This window comes from Hylobates moloch, unplaced genomic scaffold (assembly GCF_009828535.3).
Source record: "Hylobates moloch isolate HMO894 unplaced genomic scaffold, HMol_V3 SCAFFOLD_1, whole genome shotgun sequence".
Lineage (NCBI taxonomy): Eukaryota > Metazoa > Chordata > Mammalia > Primates > Hylobatidae > Hylobates > Hylobates moloch.
Window position 1 is genome coordinate 153,601,139 of NW_026652276.1, and position 13,415 is coordinate 153,614,553.

Here is a 13,415-nt window from a genome sequence, read left to right on the forward strand (position 1 = left end):
TTTTTTTTTTTTTTTTTTTTGAAACAGAGTCTTTCTCTGTCACCCAGGTTGGAGTCTAGTGGTGCAATCTTGGCTCATTGCAACCCCAGCCTCCTGGGTTCAAGTGATTCTCCTTCCTCAGCCACCCACACAGCTGGAATCACATGCATGCACCAGCATGCCTGGCTAATTTTTGTATTATTAGTAGAGATGTGGTTTCACCATGTTGGCCAGGCTGGTTTCGAACTCCTGACCTCAAGTGATCAGCACTTCGTGGTCTCCCAAAGCGCTGGGATTACAGGCGTGAGACATCATGCCCAGCCCAAATTGACCAATTTTTTAAAAAAGAAATGAAAAATCTCCTTTATAAGGACCTTGATACAATGATACTGATTTAAACTGTAATACCTGTGTCATGTCACTCTGATTTGAGTATGACTGATTAACCATATTCATCAATGCTGTTTGTTTATGTGGTTATGAGACACTGATAAGTAACCACACTGTGGCCTGGCTTGTAAGGAAGGAGCAATGATAATGAGGGGTGGGCAAGCTAATAAAGTCATTTCACCTGTGGTTACGGGCTTAGTCACGTAAACTGTCTAATAAAAGGGAAGTATGCAATAAGTCTACTTGTGCAATTGAGTTAGCATTTATTTCTGTAAGGAAGTAAAAATCAATCCATATTGCAACACATTTTGATAGGTTTAAAAAAATCTGTGAAATCTGATTTGTTTTGTTACCAATGACTCTGATACTGATTCCATTTTAGCAATTTCTTTAGTTCATGAGAACAGATCACTGTCAGACTCTCCATGCTTCTTTAATTTATCATAAAATTACTTTTTTCTGACTAGGAATTCTCAACACAGATGTTACATTGGAACGATATGGGCATTTTTAAGAAATACTGATATCCCATAGAATATGATTAAGTTCATCTAGAATGGAGCTGGCATTTAAAAAATTTCATATTGGAAAATTACAGCATTTAAAAAATAGAGATAATTGTGTAATGGACTTCCCTGTTTCCATTATGTTCAATGTTTATCAACACATGGCAAATCTTATTTATTTGTACCATCCCACTACTGCCTCATAGTGTCCCAATTATTTTGAAAACGTCTCAGATATCTTATTATTTTATCTGGACATTAATGTTTTTAAAAAAGCTTCCAGGTGACTGCAATGTATAGACAAAGTTGAGAATTACCAGTTTAGAATAGTCTTGTTTCTCAGTTGAAAAGTTCTGAGAGTCAAGGACCCCGTAGTCTAAATATGATCTTTTTCTGCACCTAGGGAGCAATGTCAGACAGAGTTGCTCAACAAATATTACAGATGTGCCAGAAATGACCATTTGTACATATATGCTTAGCATCGATTATTGTAATACTATTTTATGTCATGTAGTATGGTATGTAAAGCCACATGTTGCTATCTAAATTTAAATTTTAACTAAATAAAACTAAAAATTCAATTGTTTGGCTCCACTAAGCACATTCCAAGTACTCAATAGCTATATGTGGCTGCTAGTGAATGGATTGGGCAGCACAAATATAGAACATTTTCATCTGTTAGTAACTCCAGCTGGACAGTCATTCTAAACAATGAGACAAACTTTCTTACCCTTCAGCTAATGAAGGAGGCATCAAGGATGCCATCCCTCTCCCACCTCAATGGACAAAGAGATTATGAGATTCAAATACCACAAGAAGCCAATTACAGTGAAAAGTTGGAGCATATCTGAAGGTGAAATGTAAAGAGTACTATTTTACCAAATGCCTTCATGGATAAATTCTTGCATCTATCAACCAAATATTTATGAAAATAAAATGCATTCATTGTTTTGAAGATGACTAAGTACATCCTAAAATAATTATTAAACATAATGCATATGTGTAAGATATGGAGACTTATCAAAATAGAAGCAAAATCAGAAATATGAAAGCATTGAATTGTAGATACCCAATTAAAATGAGGTAAAGCACAACATAACAATGGAAGTGAATGTAAAAAAAAAGTAGAATTTTGGAAGCAGGAAAGCAAACAATAAAAGCATATTCAAGAATGTAAGGTCAACTAGGGAGATTCTTCCAGGCCTCTTGAGGAATGGGGAGGAGACATTTTTCTGGGAAAGGATGGGGAACACGCCAGGAACTAGGCTAGATTTTCCAGGGGGAAAGTATGAAAACTCAATCGAATCAGGCAGTGGCAACTAATGACCTAGAATCATTAACCTTTAAAGCCTCTCAATAGATGTAGTCTTTACTAATCCGTGCTCTGAATTCCAGAATCGTAAGTCAGGTAGCTGAGAAAGAGGAGAGGTTACTAGAGGAGTTTTTAACTTTTTAGAAGGAAAATGGGAATAAAGTATTCATCTTGGCATTAGAAAAGAGCAAATGCAAGTAAGAGTGACCTATAGGGAGTCTCTTGTCTATACCGTGAAACATCTGGGCCTCTTTGGCCGTGGCCATACACTACGCAATTCAGCTGCCACGACTGCAGAGTTTTGACTATGTGGGAAGCAGGAGGACTATTCACCAGTGAATTCATTTTTAATAAAGATTAATTGGAAATTAATTGAGGATTAACCTGCTAGTGATTTTTGGTAGAAAAGGTAGTATTAACACTACACATTAGGCAAAGATATTACTGGACATATTCACGTTAGAATTTATGAGTTGAGAGTGTGCGTTAAAGTATGAAAATGTTAATGACTGTTAAAGTATGAAAGTGTTAATGATTGCAATCAGGGTATCTTAGAAACACAAAAAACAAATATACATATTATAGCATTGAGCCAAATATAAATAAGTGCCCAGGCAATTCTCATTATTCACAAGGGGTTTTGGAACAGAAATAAGTCTAGACCAAATATAATTTGTAATAAAGTTTTATTGGCAGTATAGAAGAAGCGTAGAGAAAATCTTTCAGTAGTTTTCATTGAGTGACATTTATGAATTTACTTTTATGTTGAAACTTTACTCGTACGACATTGGTGTCATTGGTGTGTAAATGTGTGGATGTCGTAATTGTGTTATTAATACCAATTGTTTTTTACTTTAGATTAATAAATCTGACTTTTTGCAAATTAAGAAAAGGTGCTATTGTTTTTTCCGTGGACATAGTGAGGAGAGGTAAGAGACGATGTTTTAAATAGAGACCACTTAGAAGAAATGGTTTGCATATGTATCGCATCCCTATTAGAGACACTAATTAAATTTATGTTAATTAACTGCAGTAGAGTTGACCTTTGAATAATGTGGAAGTTAGGGGTGCAGATCCCCATGTGCAGTTGAAAATCCATGTATAACTTTCAAGTCTCCTAAAACTTAACAACTGGCCAGGTGTGGTGGCTCATGCCTGTAATCCCAGCACTTTGGGAGGCTGAGGCGAGCGGATCATCTGAGATCAGGAGTTCGAGACGAGCCTGACCAACATGGTGAAACCCCGTATCTACTAAAAATACAAAATTAGCCAGGCATGATGGTGGGTGCCTGTAATCCTAGCTACTCAGGAAGCTGAGGCAGGAGAATAGCTTGAACCCAGGAGGCGGAAGTTGCAGTGAGCCGAGATCACGCTACTGCACTCCAGCCTGGGCGACAGAGCAAAACTCCGTCTCAAAAGAAAAAACAAAAAACAAAAAACAAAAAACAAAAAACTTAACTACTACTACTAGCCTACTATTGCCCAGAAGTCTTATCAATAACATAACAGTAGATTAATACACATTTTTAATGTTATATGTATTATATACTGTATTCTTACAATAAAGTAAGCCAGAGAAAAGAAATGTTATTCAGAAACTCATAAGGAAGAGAAAATATATTTACTATTCATTAAGTGGAAGTGGCTCATCATCAAGGGCTTCAGTTTTCATCACCTTCAGGTTGAGCAGGCTGAGCAGAAGGAGCAAGAGAAGGGAGAGGTCTTCTGTCTCAGGTAGCAGAGGCAAAGAGAATCTATGCATCAGCAGACCCACACAGTTTCGCCCCCTGTTGTTCAAAGGTCAACTGTAGTTAAATGCATGTTAGTACACAGTAGAAATAAGTAGTTTCCACATTACTTGGCTTTACCTTGAAAACTCGGGATGTGAGAAAAAAATTAAACCAATAAGAAATTTAAATATGTTATTCCAAGGGGATGGAATAAAGTGAATCTTTTGTTTAACTGTGTCCTAAAGAGGTGCTGAACTAGGGAGGGAATGCTTAACACAAGAGTCACACACAGAATGTGATTAAGGGATTTTCCTCGTTAAGTAGCTGAGCTATTCTCAGGTCAGATATAAATACTTCCTCACATTTTCTCTACACTTCTAATACCTTTTAAAAACTTTCTCCTTTTACATCTCCTAATGAAAATATACTTCATTTAAAATCACTTATTAACCTTAGGAAGTACATTAGTATTTTAGCCCAAGATGAATTATTTAAAGGCAGGAGCTCAGAAAAGGATGATTTTCATAAATGGTTATTCATTTCAAATTGTAGCCTACCTCCCCTAGGACCCCCAACACACCACACCAATGCAATAGGTGTTTCAGCAGCATCATAATTAATAAACTTGTACATAATTCCCTAAGTTCCAGGGACTTGGCCCTATGCTTTGGGTACAGTAAGAGGAATAGAACACCTTGAAGTTTCTGGAAGGGTCCACAGTACAATAGGGAAGCCAAAGATGGAAACAAATGGTGACAATCTGTGATAGAGGGTATAATAATGCAGCAAACATGATGCAAATACCCAGAGAAATCCAGGAAGATTCCAGGAAAAGGGTGGCAGCTGCCTCAACTCCTCTCACCTCTTATTTCCTACTTCTTTTTTTTTTTTTTTTTGAGACAGAGTCTCACTCTGTCACCGGGCTGGAGGGCAGTGGTGCAATCTCGGCTCACTGCAACCTCTGCCTCCTGGATTCAACCAATCCTCTTGCCTCAGCTTCCTGAGTAGCTGGGACAACAGGCGTGTGCCACCACGCCCAGCTATTTTTTTATATTTTTAGTAGAGACGGGGTTTCACTCTGTTGGCCAGGATAGTCTAGATCTCTTGACTTCGTGATCTGTCCTCCTCGGCTTCCCAAAGTGCTGGGATTACAGGTGTGAGCCACTGCGCCGAGCCTTATTTCCTACTTCTAAAAGGTGATGAGTACATGAATATCTAGTAGATGGTGGCCAGAATCAAATCATTTTGAAGAAAAATATAAGGGACTTTGTCAAGTAATAAGCATATTTAATTCAGTGTAGCTTTTGTGTTCCTGAAATTCTGTGCAAAATCTATTCCTAGGATATTCTTGTTCATATCCTCAATTTTTACCATTTGAATTTTTTTTTTTTTTTTTTTTTTTTTTTGAGACACAGTCTTGCTCTGTTGCCCACGCTGGAGTGCAGTGGCACGATCTCAGCTCACTGCAACCTCCGCCTCCCAGGTTCAAGCAATTTTCCTGCCTCAGCCTCACAACTAGCTGGGACTACAGGCACATACCACAACGCCCGGCTAATTTTTTGTATTTTAGTAGAGACAGGGTTTTACCGTGTTGCCCAGGCTGGTCGTGAACTCCTGACCTTATGATCTGCCCGCCTTGGCCTCCCAAAGTGCTGGGATTACAGGCATGAACCACCCCACCCGGCCCCATTTGAATATTTCTTTGTCTCATGCACCAAGGTTTGTGAAGCAGCAATTGATCCAAGGTTACTAAACTTTGTATTTCAAAAATACAATTCCTAGGACATCATTAGATAAAGTCACAGTGAAAGGCAGGAGATTTTCATAGCTGGTTAAATATATATAAGCTGCATTGTTTCTGGCATGAAATCAATGCCATTTTGATAAGGTAAGGGAGGATTAGGCCTATGGAAGTCATTGAGAATTCCATTTACAGGCATGACTGTGATTGTATTAGCTCTCCCGTTTCGAGGACTGACTTTAGATGAAAATTATGAAACAAGTGATGTGACTTTTAGCCCTTTCTGAGTTTCCCTCCATTGGTTTTGGCATTTCTTCCTTTATTTCCATCTTTATCTTGAGAGCTGTTAATACCTTCCTGCAGTCTACATTTGAACACATTCGCAGAATGTTAGAATTGGAAGGGGTTCTAGAATCCATCAAAACCACCCTCTCAATCTTAAAGTTGAGAAAATTGAGGCTCAGAAAGTGGCACCCCTAAGACCATATATGCAGAGGTGGGAATAAGAGCATCCAGTTGAGTATCTTCTATAATCTGCTGTTTGAACATTTAATTTCATTTATTTATTAAGGTGTCAAGTAGCTGAAATTTTACCTTTGAGGATTATTCAGCTGAGCACTTTCAGCAATAAGGGTAAGGATAGCATATAAATCCACTTTCCTAGTCTAGCAAAATTATTGTTACATTACTGATGTCCACTTGATCTGAATGAATACTGCAAATTAGTTTGCCAGTATTTTTTAAATGGAATCTAAAAGGGATTTGATTCTTTTTGATGAGATCTCAGTGTCTGACATGCATGATATTTACTACATGGTAAAATTGGTCATTTTGGGGGAAGAATAATTTGGACCATTCTGGAGTTGATATTTATTCTTCAAATGTATTTTGAAAATTCAACTTAACATTAATATATGTCATTAGTGAATAAAATAACAAGTAAATCAATAGTGCTGTTGTACTTGAAACTACTTCAGGATCTGGAGTTTCAGGGTTTGCTTGTATTCTCTTTCTAAATAACAGACATCTGACTTGAACTCCTGAAATTAATCTCTTTTTGCTTTTAATATTCCTTCAGGTATTTTCCAAAAGATAATTAGTGTTACTGATTCATTAAGGTGCTTTTTTCTCTTACTTTAAGGTAATCTTAGTTTTCTTTGCTCATTTTATTTTCCCTGGGTTATTCTGGAAATATATCTGGAGGAAATCATATAGATTCACAGATTTGATGATATTGAATCACATGGCTCTGGTTTGCCAAAATGTGTAACATTGTCTTGACCATTTAGAGTGTGGTTAGAAGGAACCCTGAACTGTAAGAAAAGTAGAGGCTCTGTGTGTGTGTGTGTGTGTGTGTGTGTGTGTGTGTGTGTGTGTGTGTGTGTGATGTCCACTTAATAATAAATCTGTCATCACTGACTGGTGTTCATTTCCTCTGAAATAAACAAATCACTATTAAGTCCTTTGAAACAGGAGACTGCCAGGAAACACAAAAGTCACTTTTGCTTCATCCTCCAAGATAAAGTATTTAATAAGTGGAAATGAGATGCAACAGAAGGAGTGGTGGGGTCTTCACACTTGCTAGAAAGTCCAGCAGATATCCACAGAGCACGAATTCTAACAAATCTCAAACCTGGACATTTAGCAAAAGTGCAGAGACTAAGCCAAGAAATAAATCTGTACAGCCCTTGCAAACTTCTTAATTAGAAAGACTGATTTGTGGGAACATAGGAAGTTTGAAGAGAAAATGTTAGGAATTATAGCTGGAGGGTTATGTCCCCCACCCAATGAATTAGCCCTGAAGTATTTTTATTTTTAAATTATTTCATACTCTACTTTAAATCAAATGGTAGTTGATCCCTATATAGGAGCTTTTACTAGAAAGGTGGGGTCTTGCTTGAGGAGTAAACATCAAGCATCTATTGATGAGAGTTTTTGTTGTTTGTTTGCTGGCATATTTGATGTTGGAAAATTTTAGAACTATGACTCATTGTTATTTACCTCAATCAAAACAAATGAGTACCTCCAAAGTAATTGCATATATATTCTCGCTAGCAATTTAATAGGGAAATACAAGGTCAGGTAAGAGGTAAGAAAAAGAGAAGCCAAATGCCACAACAACTAGAAAGATCAAAAAGCAAATAAAACACAAAGGGAAGAAACAGACATCAAGAGGAAGACCGAAAGCATATCCCAAAATTAAATTTAAAAGCATATTTTTGTTTAATCCCTTATTTTTTATTAATGAATTTATTTGTCTCAATAGCAGAGTAGATCCCTCTTAACCTATCTCCTTCACATATATTGGCTCTTTAAGTACAGCCAACTGTAATTTATATTTGCTTTAACAATCATGATGCTGAAACAAAATAAAACAAAAACAAAACTTGATCTGAACTAAAATTTTCATTTGAACTCAAAATTTTCTTTCTCTCAAGATTTGATAAACTTCTTAAATCAGTTATCTATCATCTATCTGTCTATCTATCTATATCTATCTATACATTTTCAAACAGATAGTATTGAACAGAGCAAGAGCCTAATTAGGAGATCAAATAACAAGTTATTTTGTCTCTTCCAGCAGCTTAGTGATTGGAATGATGCTATTACTATGAGCTATGATTTGCTTCTTACTGCTTGCCTTATACCCGTGTTTCTCTTTAAATGCCTGCCACAGTGCATTTAATTTAATTTATAATAGTCCCAGCCTTCAGAAAGCTTGCATGTTATTTTTGTCTTTCAAAAAATAAGTTTAGTGCTATGTCATTTGTATATATTAAAGATTATTGGCTGGGTGCGGTGGCTCACGCCTGTAACCCAGCACTTTGGGAGGCCAAGGTGGGTGGATCACAAGGTCAGGAGTTCGAGACCAGCCTGACCAACATGATGAAACCCCATCTCTACTGAAAAAAAAAAAAAATACAAAAATTAGCCGGGTGTGGTGGCATGCGCCTGTAACCCCAGCTACTCAGGAGGCTGAGGCAGGAGGCGGAGGTTTCAGTGAGCTGAGATCATGCCACTGCATTCCAGCTTGGGTGACAGAGCGAGACTCTGTCTCAAAAAAAAAAAAAGATTACTACAGAAATTTCTCTTGCTTGACATTAACACAGTTGGCCACAAGATGAGTTCTTACATCTTTTTTGAAAATTTAATCTTCTTACTCATTACTTTTCAATAATGAATTTATAATTATATTGATTTTCAGAAATCTCTGATTTTTTTACATAAAATGTTATTTGTGGCTGTGAAAGAGTGTCATGCCTGTGTGTTCTGTGTGGCCTCAGTCACTGGGAACTTCAGTAGGGAAGCTAGTGTTCTATCTGTAGAATAGATTTACAGATTGGTTATTTATAGATGTGAGAATGACCACTATGTTAGTATATTTCATGCTATTTACATCTTTGAATTATTTGATAAAATGGTATGGAAACCTCTTAACTGTGGGGCTTTTGTTCCCAGAGTATTGATAATAACTTAGACTTTGACCTCCAGAACAAAATGCACTGTCTATTAGATTATTGTTTTCTAATCATGGGAATCATTGATTTGTTTAATGAACTGTGCTTTTAAATTTTCATATGTCCTGCATTCAATCATAAATCTTTTGGAGTGGTTTCCTTTTTTATAAATCTCAGTATGAAATACAAATAAATTACCAAAAATACTCCCAGTCACTGCACTTTTACAGAGGATGTGGAAAAACTTTGAAGGAATGGGGGCCTGCTCCATTGTTCTAAGCCAAAAATATCAAAATTTGGCTTATAACACTATGGAAACTAAAAGTCTGCTTATTCCTATAGGGGATTAATGCATTACTGAACCTTGAAAAATTATATTGCCTGGCAACTACAAAATATGTTTAATTTTCCCAGTCCTTCTGTCTCTATTCTATTATTTTGAATCTAGTATCATTCAAAAGTTCTGTTCTGCTGACAGTTCAAATCTCATTAGACTATTGTGCAGCTGATATTCATGCTATTGGAGCAGTTTGGTATACATACTTTTAAAATTAACTGTAAGTAGAATTGTCTCAATCTTTCCTTCCCTATCTACTTAATTGCTTTTAGTTTAAGAAAATGGAGAACTGAAAACCCCTATAACTAATACACATCCCTAAAGAAAAAATATTATGTATGACATTAAATTATATTCTTATTTGAAGACCTCAACGTTGCTAAATTAGAATTCTCTAGGTAATGGACTTTCATTGATTTTATTTTTCCTTTTCAAAAATTAACTCAAATGTAAACAGCAGTAGTAGTGCTAATTTTCTGTCCAAGATTTTCCTAGTCAACACCAGTAAAGAGAATAAACGGAGTTGGTGGGGTGGGGGGTGGGGGAACACTGATCTTTTTCATTTTAATTCCAGGGTGTAAGGATGGACTTGCTTCAAATGAAAATGAAATTGTTAACTTTGCAAAGTTCTGTCTAAATACAAAACAAATTTATTTTAGTTTACCCTATCTAACTTGACTCTTTCCATTGCATAATGCAATTTTATAGTATGCAGCTGTGCAATTATGGAGTTAGTAGCATCTATGTTTGCCACCCCAGCCAGTCATTATCTGTTACTGAATAATTTGTCAATGCTTAAGCAGGTAGAGTGGTACTAATAATGTCAAAACCGCAGGCTTAGGTTTTGAACGTTAGCTTCTCTCAGAGAATGATTTTCTTTCGTGGTTATACAGCACTGCCCTAATCGTTACCAGCCATATAATAAATGCATTCTGTGTTACACAGGGAACTTTGTGTGTTTGCCTTGCCATAAAAGGAAAACGCATCAAGAATGCCACTTTGAAATGGCTGATCATAATTTTTAGGATGATTGATTCATCTCCCCACTCCTTCAGTTGTTCAGTCACTTATAAAGTGCATATTGAGTCCCTCCCATTGGTAAAGTGATGAACTTCTAAAAACAAATATGGTTGATTTTAAAAGCAAAACGCATTCCAAAAGTTCAGGCCCCATAGTTTATGTAGGTGGCTATTTGATCAAGTCAGTTTTGTGAATATGTTAATATATTAACAAATCATAAAGAAAATTGAGAAACTTTGAATATCCCTCTCTTAAACCATGGTTAACTTAGCTCTAAGAAAAATTAGAGATGTGAGTGAATATATTCTTAGTTTATTACGTGAAGTAGCTCAGCTATAGGTCATGGCAGATTTGATAAGGAAAAAAGATAGCCACTTATCAACAGAAATGCTATTTATCTTTTTAGTTATCAAAGCCTACCAATTTTACATTCTGGGCAACTGTTTAATATTTCCCTTAACCCAGTTTCTTAATTTAGAAATGCTATTATTCACCTGCATCATTACAACAACCCCTCTTCAGTGTATCCTAATGCTTCCTTTCTCTCTCTCTCTCTCTCTTTTTTTTGTTTTTGTTTTTTTTTTTTTTTTGAGACTGAGTCTTGCTCTGTCGCCAAGGCTGGAGTGCAATGGCATGATCTTGGCTCACTACAACATCCACCTCCTGAGTTCAAGTGATTCTCCCACCTCAGCCTCCCGAGTAGCTGGGATTACAGACACCTGCCATCATGCCTGGCTGATTTTTGTAGAGATAGGATTTCACCATGTTGGCCAGGTTGGTCTTGAACTCCTGACCTCAGGTGATCCAACCGCCTCGGCTTAACGTGTTGGGATTAGAGGCATGAGCCACCACGCCTGGCTCCTTTCTCATTTTTAAAGCAATTGTGACCATGGATTTAACCATTGTTCCCTGAGCAGTATATGATAGGCAGGGACCTTTAATGTGGGATCAGTTGTTCTCAAATCAGAGTGATTTTGTCCCTCAGTAGGCATTTGGTAATCTCTAGAGACAAATAGTTGTCACAAGTCGGAGGTAGGAATAGTTCTATTGGCATCTAGTGATTAGGAGCCACAGATGCTGCTAAATATCTTACGATGCAAACGACAGTGCCCCACCACCAGGAATTACCTCGTCCAGAAGGTCCACAGTGCCAAAGCTGAAAAATCCTTGAGAGAGTAGGGTGGACAGGATTCAAAGAATAAGGTCAGGTTTCTATTCTTCAGGCATACTCGTCTAATACTGTGCTGAGTAAAATTCTTGATTTTTATTTATACTCCCTGTTGCTCACAGCCTACACTCTCTTGCTAATTTTTTCTACCATTCTCCGGTGTTCTCCATGTGCTGGTTTTAGTCCCAGAAGAGTATGATTTTCCATGGGACATTCTGTGCTCTTTTGTGTTTCTAGATTTTGTTCTTGCTATTTCCTTTGTGTGGAATACTCTTATTTTTGCGTCTACAGAAATCTCACTCATTCTTTAAGATCTAGCTCAGGTGTCACTTCCTCCTGGAAGCCATCCTTAGCTCATTCAAGAAGGAAAGGTATTCACTTTTCCTCTCAATGATATTATAGATCATTGCACATGCTTTTATTTTTGAAAAAGTCATTTTGCATTGTAATCATTTATTAACTTGTGTCTCCTAAACCTGATTACAGAGACAAAGTCTTTAGTTCTGTGTGCTTAAGACAATGACTGGTACAGAGTATTACCCAAGTACTTGATAAAAGAATAAAACAAATATTTGAATAATTATGGAAAGAGAATAAAGAATCTATATCACATAAAACTGCTAAAAATTATTAAGCTGGATCCTCTTTGCTTTTTTTTTGTTTTTTTTGAGAGGAGTCTTGCTTTGTCACCCAGGCTGGAGTGCAGTGACGCACGATCTCGGCTCACTGCAAGCTCCACCCCCTGGGTTCACGCCATTCTCCTGCCTCAGCCTCCCAAGTAGCTGGGACTACAGGTGCCCACCACCATGCCCAGCTAATTTTTTGTATTTGTAGTAGAGACAGGGTTTCACCGTGTTAGCTAGGATGGTCTCAATCTCCTGACCTTGTGATCTGCCTGCCTCGGCCTCCCAAAGTGCTCGGATTACAGGCATGAGCCACTGTGCCCGGCCCTCTTTGCTTTCAAGTGCTTAAAATTCTGGGTTTAGACATTACGCATACTTTGACACATAGCAGACACAGATATAAAATTTTCATTTTATATGCACACACCCGACTGCAAAAGCATTTCTTTTTTTACTACCACTAATTCCTGTGCTTACATATAAATATATGAAAATTGGTTGCAAAAAAGATGCAACATTATGGTTTCCACACCTTTCATATTTTAAAATAACATTGCCTAGTTTATAAATAAGTTATATATTAAAGTAAATTTTTGGACTTCTGCTTCATCTCTACAAAAACAAAAAATAAAATAAGAAATAGCCAGACATGGTGGCACGTGCCTGTAGTCCTAGCTACCCGGGAAGCTCAGGCAGGAGGATTGATTGAGCCCAGGAGATCAAGGCTGTAATGAACCATAATCATGCCACTGCCCTCCAGCCTGGGTGACAGAGTGAGACCCTGTCTACAAAAAGAAAGTACTGGCTCATTGGATATTATATGTAAAACGAACATAAGGAATTTCTGAAAGATAGAAAGATGAGGCAGAATAGCTAGTGTCTTAGTCAATTCAGGTTACTGTAATAAAATATAGACTGGTTGTCTTAAAAAATAAATATTTATTTCTCACAGTTCCAGAGGCTGGGAAGTCCAAGGTCAGGGTGGCAGATTGAGTGTCTTATGATGATCCTTTTCCTGATTTGCATATGGTTGTCCTCTCACTATGTCCTCACATGCAGAGAGAGACCATTTCTCTTGCATCTTTTCTTATAAGGGTGCAAATCCTGTTCTTCAGGGCTCCAGTCTTGTGACCTATTACCTCCCAAAAGCC

General features: G+C 37.2%; 1 protein-coding gene and 1 long non-coding RNA gene across 2 annotated transcripts in view; one reads left to right on the forward strand and one right to left on the reverse strand.

The window, feature by feature from the left end:
* LOC116813477 (uncharacterized) overlaps window positions 1–4,158 on the reverse strand; it is a 14,188-nt gene extending 10,030 nt beyond the window's left edge. Inside the window, exon 1 of the long non-coding RNA XR_004370978.1 lies at window positions 3,813–4,158. This is a non-coding gene — a long non-coding RNA (uncharacterized LOC116813477). The remainder of the gene's footprint in view (window positions 1–3,812) is intronic.
* MEOX2 (mesenchyme homeobox 2) overlaps window positions 1–13,415 on the forward strand; it is an 81,092-nt gene that overhangs the window by 14,720 nt on the left and 52,957 nt on the right. The gene's annotated exons all lie outside the window — the stretch shown is intronic.